Source organism: Arvicanthis niloticus, chromosome 4 (genome assembly GCF_011762505.2).
Source record: "Arvicanthis niloticus isolate mArvNil1 chromosome 4, mArvNil1.pat.X, whole genome shotgun sequence".
NCBI classification, from domain to species: Eukaryota; Metazoa; Chordata; class Mammalia; order Rodentia; family Muridae; genus Arvicanthis; species Arvicanthis niloticus.
The window spans coordinates 127,137,033-127,150,608 of record NC_047661.1 but is presented as its reverse complement, the minus strand read 5'-3'; the positions used below and the strand labels follow the sequence as shown (position 1 = coordinate 127,150,608).

The 13,576-nt window shown below is 36.4% G+C and overlaps 1 long non-coding RNA gene across 1 annotated transcript in view; it reads left to right on the top strand.

Moving 5' to 3' along the window:
* The window catches only part of LOC143442159 (uncharacterized), a 44,110-nt gene that overhangs the window by 19,463 nt on the left and 11,071 nt on the right, over positions 1-13,576 (top strand). Inside the window, exon 2 of the long non-coding RNA XR_013110176.1 lies at positions 9,558-9,787. This is a non-coding gene — a long non-coding RNA (uncharacterized LOC143442159). The remainder of the gene's footprint in view (positions 1-9,557; positions 9,788-13,576) is intronic.

The following is a 13,576-nucleotide window of genomic DNA, read 5'->3' as shown; positions in this document are numbered from 1 at the left end:
CATTTTTACTTCTTGTTCTTTTGTACAAACTCACTTCTTTGATCTGCCATCTAAGAGACCAGACGGGGACCTACAGATAGAGGTTCCTGTGCTGTGCTTAGTGGAACACTCTGCTGCCATGACCCCCGTAAGCTCTTAATATCTGAACAAGGAACAAGCACCTTGTTTTTACTGAACACTGTAAATGATGTTTGTGTTAGCCATTTTGGAATTCCAAGGCAACATCAGTGAAAACCAACATCCAACAGTTTTGGGGACCTCAGCTCCAAAGTAATGTAGCCACATGAGTGAGGGCAATAGGCCCACTGGATGCTAAGGCCACCTCCAGAATTATGGCAAATAAGAAAGGCTGAATTAAACCATAATGGAATAGAGTTGTGAGTTCTAGGACAACACATCATTTTGAAAGCCTTTAATACCCTCATGAACATCAATAACTTTAGATTGGACTTTAATTAAAACATGACTCAATAGTTCACCTCTAAACCCTTAGATTCTGTTTCATTAATAATGGTTACTGGGTTGACTATGAATGCAAACCAACAAAATTGCCTTCTTTAGCCTTAAGTTTTTAAAAAAAGAACAGGTAGACTGTCCCCTGAGAACTGGTCCAAGTTACCATCCAATTATGTATAATGGTGATTCCAAGAACTATTATATTGAAATATGCAGATGACCTGGACTTAGGATTCCATATAATTTTTTTCTTGGACATTATTCCAGTTGAGATGACAGTGCCTCAACCAAAACCCATAGATTGTCTCAGAAAACCCCCAATGTCAGACACAGGAACTCTCATTTCAAGTTGTTTTGATCTAATTTTAGTGAATTCAGAATTCAAGAAAACATAATTAAACATAAAAAATATTTAATAGATATTTAATAGAGGTGAACAAAGGGATGGTCTCTAAATTTTGACTATGTAAAATGACCTAAAGAAGAACATCAATATGTGGTCATGAACAGTTCTATGTTAGAGTTGAGATAGATTACAACAAATTAACACAACGAGGCATTATTCATGTGCTACAAAGTATGTAAGTTTATGAACGATTGTCAACATTGTTATGTAAATGACTTAGCAAGTCAAGCTTGCTGTTGAGTTTGACAATCCGGAGAGATCCAACTCTCTCCTGTTGTGGCATGCACATCCCCCCCCGCCCCCCCCACACACACAACAATACAAATTAGATGTAACAAAATTAAAAAGTACTTGGTAATAAAATATGCTTTTATTGACTGTTGGAAAATTTCATGGAACACATCTTGGATCATATTCACCTCTGACTCCTTTCTCTGAGTCCTACAATCCTCCCATTCCATATATACTTCTCCTCTAGCCCCAACTTGGTGTCCTCATTTCTTGAAAACTATCTCATAGCAGATGTTCTGATCCCTTGGCTCTTCCACTCTTTTTATTCTCTCTTTGACCATGTTTCCCAAGCCTTAAGTGTAAAGGATGTGTTGTAAATGTCATAATTAGGAGAAGCACCTATAGTTCATCGACCTCTGTATTTTGAACAGTTGTAGCTTTTTTCTTATGTTTATGAGTTCCTTATGTTGCAAAGAAGCTTCTTGGATGAGGAATGATAGCTACGTTCATATGTGGGTTTAGGGATAAGTATTTAGAATGCAGTTAGAGATTTTAACAGCTTAGGGTAGTAGGTTCTCTTCTAGAGTCAGTTGCCTCACCAGCTACTGGGAGTTGGCTAAATTTAAATTGCCAGGCATGAAGTCTCCCTAGAGACTGACCAGGACTTCAGTCCAGTTAAGTGGCAGTTGGTTATGCTCAGGATAGAAGTACTAGTCTTGCACCGTTAGGAATGTCTTGCCATGATGTTCATTGTGTTTTATAGGCATTGCAGCTGGATAAGGCTACTGATTGTCTTCTGTGTTAATAGTTTACACGGCTCCTGTATAAGAACTGGTCCTCAGTAAGAAGACTTCCAGGTCAGATTCAGATCAATTTCTTCATGTTCTATGCCAGAGTATGTGGTGTTGTCAATAATAGGGTCTTACCTTTGGTTCTGGAAGGTGCCAAGGGCAATGGAAATAGGCTATATTGTTTTGGAGATTTCTTGGGCAGATCAACAACTTGAAATGACGGTTCCTGTGTCTGGCACTGGGGATTTTCTGAGACAGCCTATGGGTTTTGAATGAGGCACTGTCATCTCAACTGGAATAATTTCTAAGAAAAAAAAGTTTAATAATTACTTAATATAAGTTAAGTAATTTTCTTTTCTTGGTTCTTACAAATCTGTACAGCCTAGACATAAGGACCTGACAACGGAAGCGAGATCTGTGCTGCCACTCAAAATAAGGGCAGTTTTAATGAGGTCAGCATTTGGTTTTTGGAAAATAATTACCAGTCTCGGTCTTTTCAAATAATATTGCCTTGAGACAAGAAAATTAATCTATAGGATTCTGTGACATGGGTATGTCTAGACATTTAGATGGTCACATGAGGAAATTAACCTCTTCTCAAAAGCAAATGAATGAATTGCTAGTAATTTAAACAAAGATTATTAGTTAGGTATAAAGACCCAGTTAGCATTTTAGGAGAACATGTGTCACTATTATTTGAACTCACTGCCTTTAACTGGGCTTATGGAAATAGCCTCCTCCAATTTTCTTTGTAAGAGTAACATGCTCACACCTCTTTACAGTATTGACAAATAATCACAAAGAGATATTCTGAACAGTAAAATAAACATGTAAATTAAATTCAGTTACCGTTCTTCAGGATTTTCCACTAAGGAATTTGTTGAACTCTCGAGATCTTAGTAGAGTTGCTTCTTAGTACAATGTACTAACAAATTCCCTATTAAAAAAACCCCTTTGTTCTAACTGACATTTATAATAATGATTCCAGGCCAATGATAAGAAGTCAATGGGTGCAGCTTCTATTCTGATCTGTCTAAACTGTGAGCAATTAATGCAGGCTATTTTCGGAAGTGACTGTTTATTTGAAGCAATGAGATGTACATCATTTCTAACGTTGTTAGTGTTCCTGGTGGCAGTGGCTCGTTTATGTCTGTGTGAACCTTGCTGGTTCTACATGAAGTATGGACTGTGTCAACATGAATAGCATTGCATCTGGTGTTTGTTAGCTGAATCCACAAGACAAATCCTGAAGTGTGAATAAAATACATGCTGTTGTGAGGACCTTTCACTGCTTCGGTGCCTCTGAACAGCAGGACAGAAAATTGGAAAAGAAATTCTTACATATAGTCAATATATAAAAAAGGTATATAGTGGCTAAAAATGATAACCTAGTGTTCATGTAGAGAAAAATGCTTTAATAAATTGTGTCGCACCTGCACTAAGTAATGTAATATAATCGCAAGAGATATTGCATTGAAGCATATGTTCCATAATAGTAAACTTTAAGAACACCTAATATTGAGTGTAAAGAGTCATTACAACTTAAAAAGAATGTTACCAACATGGAAATATTTTTAAGTGGAAATGAATACTCCATTTTTTTCATGGACAAATATCTACACAGTAGAATATGTGTAGGCTGAAAGGGTGCTCAATAAATGTAAAACCATGTCGCCTGTCAGGGACAGAAGATGACTGGGTTTTAAGTCACACAACAGGAGCCTTAAGCATATTACAATGTATATTTCTTAGTCAGAAAACAAAAGTTCTTACTCTTTGGGTTGCCATGCTCAGATTCATGTTTAGCAAAAGCAATCCTTCACAGTTCTAAAAATTATGAACCTACAGGGAGTCTCATCCAAGAAGTTATTTCTTCTGGACTCCCATAGGAAATTTCTCAATTTGGAATGGATTCCTTTGGGTCTGGGAATGAGCTTTCTTTTTAGCTGATGTGGTGTACACTTAGGTTTGAGATAGTAGGGATTTGATTCCTTTTCAGGCATCTCTCACTTCACTGTGAAAGACGTCAGAGTGGCGGCAGAAGTACCAGGAGAGAAAATACCAAATTGTCAAACTTCTTGGTCTGGATTCACAATTCCCTTGGTCCAAACAGGTGGCACAGGGTGAAAGGAAGTATTGGCACAGATATATAGAAATGGAAGGGTGTCAAAAAGTCTATTATTTTGCAACATACTTTTCTTTATATTCAATATACTAACTCCTCATCTTATTCCATAGAAATTCTAATTCCAGAGTCTTGCAATTCATATCAAATTGAATGCACCCACTCTTGAGCTGAAGACTCAGGAACCCAAAATGATACCCTCATAGTATTAGGGATCCCCAACCACCAGAGTCAAACCTGGTAGTATTATAGTTGTTCTTAAAACTGATCCTGATTTTGGTAGCTCAGAAACCCAAACAACATTGCCCTAAAACCCATCTGTGACTCTTTAAGTTAGTGTCACATCACTGCCTCAGCCACCAGTCCTTTGACCTATGTGGCCAAATTTTTATACCTCTTCTGTAGCCTATATAATACGCTTTAGAGTGTAGAGGATGGATCGTTAATATGAATAGTTAGTACTGGGTTGAAATCAGAGTATCTATGAATGCTACTGTGATGGTTGGACTTGAATTATTACAGTTATTAACTGTAACAGTTTTAATGTTGAAGACTATCATGGATTTGTGGGAAAAGGGCACAGAGAGAGTTAGGAGAAATTGCAAGCATGAAATAGATACAGATCTCATGTAGAGGTTGGAAAAAATATTATTTTTTGAGTTAGCCTTCTTGGAGAAGACACATTTAACTACTTTAATTATGTTAAGTGGCTTTAAATAGAAAATTAATGCATATAGAAAAGATTTATAAATTAAGGTTATGTATACTAGAGTTTCCTCAGACATAACTAGTAGCCAGCTCTGTATACGAGCATTTCACATTGGCTCTGACGTTGATTGTCGAGTTATTATAAGCTCTTAACTACAATATCTTGGGCAAGCTAACGGAGTGATTCGTCCACATTAAATATAGAGCCCATCAATACTGTGCTTAGAGAGATTGATGCGAACCCCGGGGACATAGGTGCCCTTTAGTGCAGTCTGCTTGTAAAATCAGAGCTACTTGACTTCAAAATCCTCTGTCTCGATATCCTCGCTGCCACTTGATGTTCTGAAATTCTGAGTAGCAACACGTTCTTTCTAATTTATTTCTATTCAGATCTAAAAGGAATACACTGCCATAAAATTAGCTTATAAATATTTTTACAGACTAAATATATCTCATTTCATAGTGATATGCTGTTTTCATTATGAAAATATTAAATTTGACAGAAAACAAATTATCCACTGGCATTTGTGTTTTAATATGAAAACATATCCTGGTGACAGAATTATTTGAGGAAACTTCACATAGTAATGGGTTTGGGGATTGGGACGTTGTAATTATTAGTAAACCGTGTTTCTTCTGTGGTTAAAACTATCTCTCTAGGACCCTCATCATTGTTTATAGTTTTAGAACATTATCTACAGTAACAGAATATCAGTTTTGTATACATGACTATAAATTTGCAATGTTTTAGTAAAGAAGAATCTCTGAATGTGCATTATACAAGGCAGTTTTCCTTGGCTTAGTTTCCCATGTGTTTTGAAGATAGATTGTAAAGGGGGAGATAGGATGAGCATAGGGTGAGTAACATTGATTAAGGACACTGATTATCATACAAATCTAAAGGAATTGAGTGAATTATAGATATTAGCCTTATGTTTTGGAGACTCCATTTTCTGCACTATGGTGTTTAAGTTTATTTAATAAAGACTCTATCAGAAAGTTACTATATTTCTTTTATTATATGCCATCATAAGAACTCTCCTTATGTTAAGCAAAATTGGCTCAAACTATGGGAAATTTCAGAGAGTGATAATTACCCTCAATTAAAATAAAAACAAAGACATTGCACATAATTTGCTTAAACAAATTTATTTTGAATACATTTTCCAGAAAATAGTATTGAAAAAAAGGAGACAAATGGAATTTGTTAATTGCAGGATCTTTTCTGAATCTTAGTAATATTTCTAGCAGTTTAACACATGTCCATAGCAAGCCAAAGAGCAAATGCCCAGACTCAGTTTCATTCAGGAGAGCTTAGCTTCTGTGTTAGACTGTGAGGCCCCCAAAATATAGGGTGTGAGAATAGGATGAGAACACCTAGACACGGGTGGGCAAATTTCCATCATATTTTCAGATAAATAGCCGAAATCTAACATGGTAAAACTATTTACAAAACAATCCCCATAAAATTGATGAATGTAATGATGAATATATGAGAAATCCAAGAAAAGAATCTGAATGTTAAATCTCTAATGCAGTATTATCTAAAAATATATCCTAAGGGGGGGAAACATTGGGTAGCTTAAAATCCTACCTTGTCATGGAAACAGAAAAGCCATTCCATCTACTAACAGAATAGAAAACTCACCTGCTCTGCGTTCTCCTGGGTTTCCTGGACCACTTCATGTCTAGACTGTGTTATGCAGCATCACTTTCCTGCCCTGTCCCAGCCCAGTTGCAGTTGTTTTCCAGGAATGTAAAGAATCCATCCCATAATTACAGAGCAGAGTGAAATACTATAGAAATGCCATTTGTTGTCTAATCATCTGAACTTACTTCTTACGTTCAGGTAGTGGATATGTTATAAGCATGTGAACCTATGACAATAATTACTTATGGTTATCTATGATCCCAAGGGACAGGGTATTGAAGTTGTTATTTTTAGCAAATTGTTATGGAAATAAGGGAGAAGAGAAGATCTAGGCAGTAATGTATGGTCCTGACAATTAATCAATCATTTGTCATTGGTTTTCTTTTCAATCTAGGGTTCTGGGCAAACTTTTTCTTAGCTTCTTAAAAATATAGCCTGCTATACTTGTAATGGTACTGCATTAAAATACTACTCCACAGTGATACTTAGAAAGGACTTTGTAGTCTCTTCATGCTGAAGCATTATTACTGAAAAATATTAGCCACTATCAGGCCATGGATGCTCTATGCTCCTATGGTCCAACTTGTTCTATCATTAGGCTTTCCTTGTTAAACAATTGAGCAATTTGAGTTCTATAAATTCAGGCATCTTTGAACTTGTGTTATACTCTGACAACATTTGTGAGAAAATAAACCAACTTCAACCCAAAATATGAAGTAGATTATGTATGAATGCATTCCTTAATATAATTAACTTAAACAGTGGAATAAAATTGTTATCAATTGAAACATTTTTCTATGTGGTGTGCTGTACCACTGGGCACCATGAGAGGACTTCTGAGTTCTTACGGAACTCTTCATCTATCCCCATGGCTGAGAGGAGAGTGAAAGCTGTTTAATGAGAACGCATCTGACAGACTAGAACTGTACCGAAGTGTATGTCACTGAAATGGTAATAAGCTTAGGTAGTTGGAAGCATTTTCCTATCAGCTTTAATTGGTAGTTGCATGGCTAGAGATCCTTATGTGACTAGTTAAGGAGTGAGAATGTCCACTTTTCCTGATTCTTACACAGTAGGAGTAGGAAAAAATTCTCCAGAAAGCATTTTGTAGGAACTTATCACAAAAGGAGCAATAGCTTCATGTCTGTGTAAGGAAGCACTTGAGTATAGTACAGTGTTCTGAAAACCATTTGTGGCTTTACACTGGAGGACATGTTAGACCTGGGAAGTCAGCTTCTTTTTGGTTATGTATTTATGAGCTTGTAGGGCATGAAGACTTGGCACAGCTCCAGAAGCAATTACTATATAGTGACTAGGAGTACCACATTGTAACCTGCATCATTTTCAGGAGCCCTCGTGTTATCTTCATCCTTCTAGTCCACACTTCAACCTCATCCACACAAAGATGGTCTTCTTGAGTTTCTATCATCAACAGAACAGATACCTAAAAATATTATAACAAAAAGATGTATTTTTTCATAGATTTCGACAGTGCACTCAGGGTAACTGAAATATCAAGAATGTGTTTGCAGAGACTGAGAAACCATCTCACATTCTCATATTTGTAATAGCCTGGTAGAGAAAACAGAAATGAACCCAACAGTGACATACATTCCTAAGACTCATATGAAAAACAAAACAACACAACAGCAGCAGCAACAACAACAACAATAATAAAAACAGCAACTCAAACTCAAGAAGTACACTTAGGACCCAAGCCCAAGTAAATTATCAATATATTCATCAAATATTAATTAAGGATTTATTATGTACCAGCTACTCAGGAGTAAGTAGTTTTTGGCAGAGCCCAGAGGCATCAAGAACCCTTAGAGATGGAATTACAGATGACCGTATTAGCCTGACATGGGTGCTTAGCACTAAATTTAAGACCTCTGCAAGAACAGTGCCTGCTCTTAGCCATTGTGTTGTCTCTCCTGCTCAATTATACATATATTAAAATGGTGAATGAAATAGTGTTTAAGAATTTGTTTCTTTCATTTATGCAGTGCAATCCAGAAAAAAATGTAATTTTTCTTAAAATATGTAGCACACCCAGTTTTCCTTTATAACCAAGATTGGCAAAGGGTAATTCTTAATCCAATTTTCCCCCCAACTCTTCCTAGCTCAAACTGGATAAAATGTTTTATTTGCCTTTTATTTAAAACACATTTAAAAAGGTTTGTTTGTGAGAAACTGTAAAAGGTATGAGTCAGTAGAAATTGTTGTGAACTCCCTGGATGTTTTTGTCTTTATTGTTCAAACAATGGCATCTTGAATCAGAAGAATGGGCATTACTCACGTCCTCTCTGTATAAACATAAAAATGACAGAGTTGGATTGAATTCTAGATCCCTATCCTCTCAGTGCTCAAAGTTTAAGAGAGCCACTGGAACATTCCTCTGATTAACGACTTGATTCACAGGATGCCAACTATTCAAAGACAAACATTTGACCATGAGGGCCTACTTGTCTTTGAGGCTATTTGATTGAAAAGAGAAAACACAAACACACACACACACACACACACACACACACACACACGGAAAAAAGAAATCTGGTTTCTTTGTTGGCAAAGCTTTGGCCTGAGCCTATGGGACTCAGTGTTCCTTGTTTTCTTCTTTTGAAAAATTCTTTCTTCCTCACCAATCAATTTTCTACTTGACAAATAATCACACAATATATAAAGCCTACTTAAACACTGATATAATTGAAGATACAGCATGAGCTTATTAGGAAAGGGACCAGAGTCTGCCCAAGCTACATGGAGGTGTGTATCTGTTTTCAGGGTGTGTTCTGTGACCCCACACTGTGATAACATGCAGGCAAGTAAGGACAAAATACACCGAAAGATAGAGCGGCAATCAAAACCATACTTCCTCTCATTCTCATTTCTGTTTGATTTTTTTCAGTCTTAATAAAAATGGAAACTGTCTTGCTTTGATCAAAGTGTTCTCAGTGTATAGGCAAACATTATAATTATTTTGTTAACAGAAGTGTTCAGGTTTATTAGCATACTTCAGTATAAAATTTCTTAGAACAACTGAAGTAGTTAGTTATGCCAAAAATACATGATTTTACATAATCTTTAAATTTGTCCTAAGATAGCTTTTGTTATGTGGTTTATTTCTGTGGAAGTGAACGCAAGTTAGGCTGGCTTTGTTCTGAAATATGGTGTCTGTTTTTTCCCTAGCATGGAACACTGACTTATGAAGACACTGGGGAGATTTCTGTCAGGAGGTATATCATGAAGGGAATTCCTACATTCCCAGGTGTCCTCAACAGTCCCCTCCAGATCTGACATGTTAACTTGCTCAACGAGGATTTCACAGCAGATGCCTCCCTGTAATCCCATATGACAGATATTAAACCTGCCACTGAATAAACTTAAAAAATAAAGATAACTATGGATGTTCTGTAAAGGTAGGTATGAGATTGTTAACCTTGCTTAAACATACTGAATGCTCTCATTACTTTGGAACACTGTCTTTCTCCATTGTACTACACGGCATATATATCTATATATTGTTATCTCTCTATGCACATACATATATTTCTCCTGTCTGGAGTTTTTAAATAATTCATGGTATTTCTCATTACAAAACCAAAAAGTCAATTTAAAAAGTTAGTAAAATATTTATGGAAGCGGGGGACTATAAAAACCTGAACTTTTTAAGGAGAAAAGGTAGCAGGATTCCTTATATGCCTTTTTTTTTCCGACAGAAAAAAAAAACAATTTAAAAATTTACATTTTTCAAGGAGGGATGATTCCCACGAACAAAACTTGAGCATGCAACACTGCACACCTGGGTGGATGCCTGCCACTCAAATCACTGTCATGCCGCAAGCTATCCTGATACAATCAGAAGGGAAAATAGAGTTAGGTTGATGGGTTTACAGAATGCTGTCTGCATGAGTGGCAGATGTTTGTGCCATAATCACGTTATGAACACTCAATTTTTATTATGGAACAATTGCTTCTAATAACTTTCATGTTCATGATCAATGTGTCACAAACTCACCTGAATTTCAAAACGATCCAAGAAATCCAAAGGAGTGTTCTTCTGTTGTTTTTCTCTTGATGCATTCAATAACAATAAAGCAACTGATTTGAGCATGTACAGAACTGTGGATTCTGACAATCTGTGGGATCTCAAATAGGTGTCTAGAGTCTGCCTGGTTCTCGACAGACCTGACACCATAGCCTGGGTGATTATCCATCATCAGCTGCTGTTAGTGGGTAGTGTGATTAATAACTGCAATCCAAGTGTGATGGGAGCACTGTGATCTTTATTGACTCTGTGAACTTGGGGGCGCTTTCTTCTCGTATGGTTGGCACTCAATTTGTGCTGCTTTCAGTTATTGATACAGCCCATTACTATTTCGATTGTGAGAGCGTTCCCTTTCTATGAACTCAATAGCAAAGATCTGCTGAAGCAAGAACAATTTTTGTTCATTTCACAGAAATACTCGCAGTCCAAAACTGTGGTCTTCTGTTTCATTCACCAGCAACTTTGTAGATACTGTTGATCTTGACTTGGTGGTCATTTTGTTTACATAGAATGGTTTTACCTTCTTCTTTGCACTATACCACTTATGATAAGGATTTTAGCCCTTCCTTCTCAACTCTTTAATATTTCTTTTTATTGTATCAAAAAATTGTTTTCCTTTCAGTATATATTTATGGACTATTTTCAAATGTTTGCTATATACATACATAACATAGACATATAATGAATTGATTACTGCTAAAAATAGATTCATATAAATTAAATGTCTTCCTATATTTAATCTGAACTGCTATCCATGAGAATAAACATATTTGTATTTCATAAGCTTAGTGAATAAAATATTTCAAAAGAGGAAACACTGGTGAGCTGTATTTAAGGCTGTGTTTAAAGGACCATAAGATGACTAATTATTGATTCATTTCATTCATTTCTTGGCTGTGTCATTTCCCTGCTAACAGCAGTTTCATGGTGTTACCTAGTTAAAAGTAGTAAGCAAATATAAAGGACAAATCCCCAAAGCTGTCCCTAAGGAAGAGCAGAGGGTACAGCAGTAGAGACAGAGAATTATAGTGTATAAAGCTTATTGGTGGAGGTGAGGGCAGTTAGCAAGTGGCATGATGGGAGAGTGATTGCCATGTGTAAGTTTAGTCCCTGGTACTGGAATAGATACTGGTTTTATATTGAAGTAAAGAAGGCTTATTTGCTAAAACAAATTATCTAATATATAGTGAGGATATAGGGAAAGAGAGTAGTATTCATTATAGAAATAACATCCTTGGAAGAGTGAGGTGTCAGGATCATAATTTTATAAATCACCCAGAGTGTATTTCTTTTATTCCCTCTGTGTTGCCTCTTTAGCTTCTCAGGTAATCTCAGGAGGTTGGCTGTATTTTAAACTTTTGTTGTGTCATGTAGAGAATAGAACAATATACCCAACAAATATGTGTGAAGTGAATGGACAAATGAGTGGGAAAAGCAGAAGTAAATTGAGTAGGAGTGTTTGCCTTAGATGGGAATGAGGACTGCTACTTCAGGTGACGGGAAAAGTGAAGTGCATGGGTAAAAGTTCTATGAGAATGCAATGTGCTCTTATCAGGTGACTTTCATCATATCAGTGAAATAAATTATATGACGATAACCACAAGGGAAGAAAGGAAGGCAAAATCAGGGAGAACCTTGCGGAGAATAACGTAAAAATACCAAGAGATGGAAGAAGAGATAAAAACCCATTTTTAAATGATTTAGAGATTTGATTTACCAAATATCTGATTCTTGAATTGCAAAGAGAGGAAAAGAAAGAAAACTTACCAACTAGGAATTGCAACAAATGAGTTAAATTGATGATGATTAGGTGAACAATCATCATTAACTTTTCATAATCTCAGGGGTAAAAGGCAGGAGAGCCAGCCATTTCTCAGCAGAATGCTCATAACCAGGACACTATCTACAAACTATTGGGAATTCTATGGACAAAGTATCGAGTACCCCTTAAAGAACTCATCTGTAACTCCACACCTAGTGTAGCCCTCAACCATGATCAGAAAACATTCTCTTCATACCGGGTGTCCCCTAATACAGAGACTCGCACCTTGTGAAAGTACAGAGTGTATGAGGCTGGCATGTGGGTATCTATATCAAACCTTCCCTCCTTGAGGCTCAGGGATTATTCTGGAAATGGAGTTTATGAGATTATAAGGGCCAGAGGTTGGGGAGGACTACTGCAAACTGATGTTCTCTGGACATGACAAGGCTATTGCACACGAGACCTCACAGCCCTCTTGTCACAGCATGCAGAAGACCTGCACAAGGTGAAGCCAGTCAAAACCAGCCTGGACATGGAGCTTCTCACAACGTTCCACACATAGCTAAGGCTAAGGCTAAGGTGCCATTGTGTTTGATGGCTTTTGGAATGGGAGAGTCAGTTCTTCAGGGATGTAGTTACTAATAGGTTGCTTATGCTCCAGTGCATAGCCCCACAGCCATGAAATACTAGCAGGATTAGGTTGACTCACTGAGGTAAAAGAGTATGTAGAATTGGGAGAGAGAAGGGGTAGCAAGGGACCTGGGAAACGTAGGATGGAGGGGATTGAGGGGTAAATTTGCTCAAAGCACATTAATTGATACATGTATAAAATTCTTAAAAATAAATAGAAAATATATTAAAATATTGGGTGCTTGACAAAACAAAGATAATAATTTCAAAATATGGGTGAAATTTTTTTACACTGTGCAATCCTACATTAAGAAAAAACATTTCCTATGAAGACAGGATACAGACTGTCAGATATACAAATTTTCGATAAACTACCATCATTGTATACTCCATCAAGCATGTAATAAATTGAGATAGTAAAATGAAGTCATGTGACCAAAGACCCTAGGGATGCAATACTGACAGGAGAGATTTGAGGACTATAAATGCCTAGTATTTTAAAATGAAAAATGCACACTGCTTCAAAAGATAGGCTATTAGAAGAATGTATACAAAGCAAAGTGAAATGATAACTCAAACTAACATCTGAATATCTCTGGAAAATAATAGCATTTAATGGCTACTGAAAGTAACAGACTTAACAACTTTTAGAATTAGTATGCAAATAAACAAAGCAAGAAATTAAAAACAATATCATGAAAAGGAAAACAATAATAAATTACATGGTTTCATATTGTATGACTTTATGCATATTTAAAATATAATAAT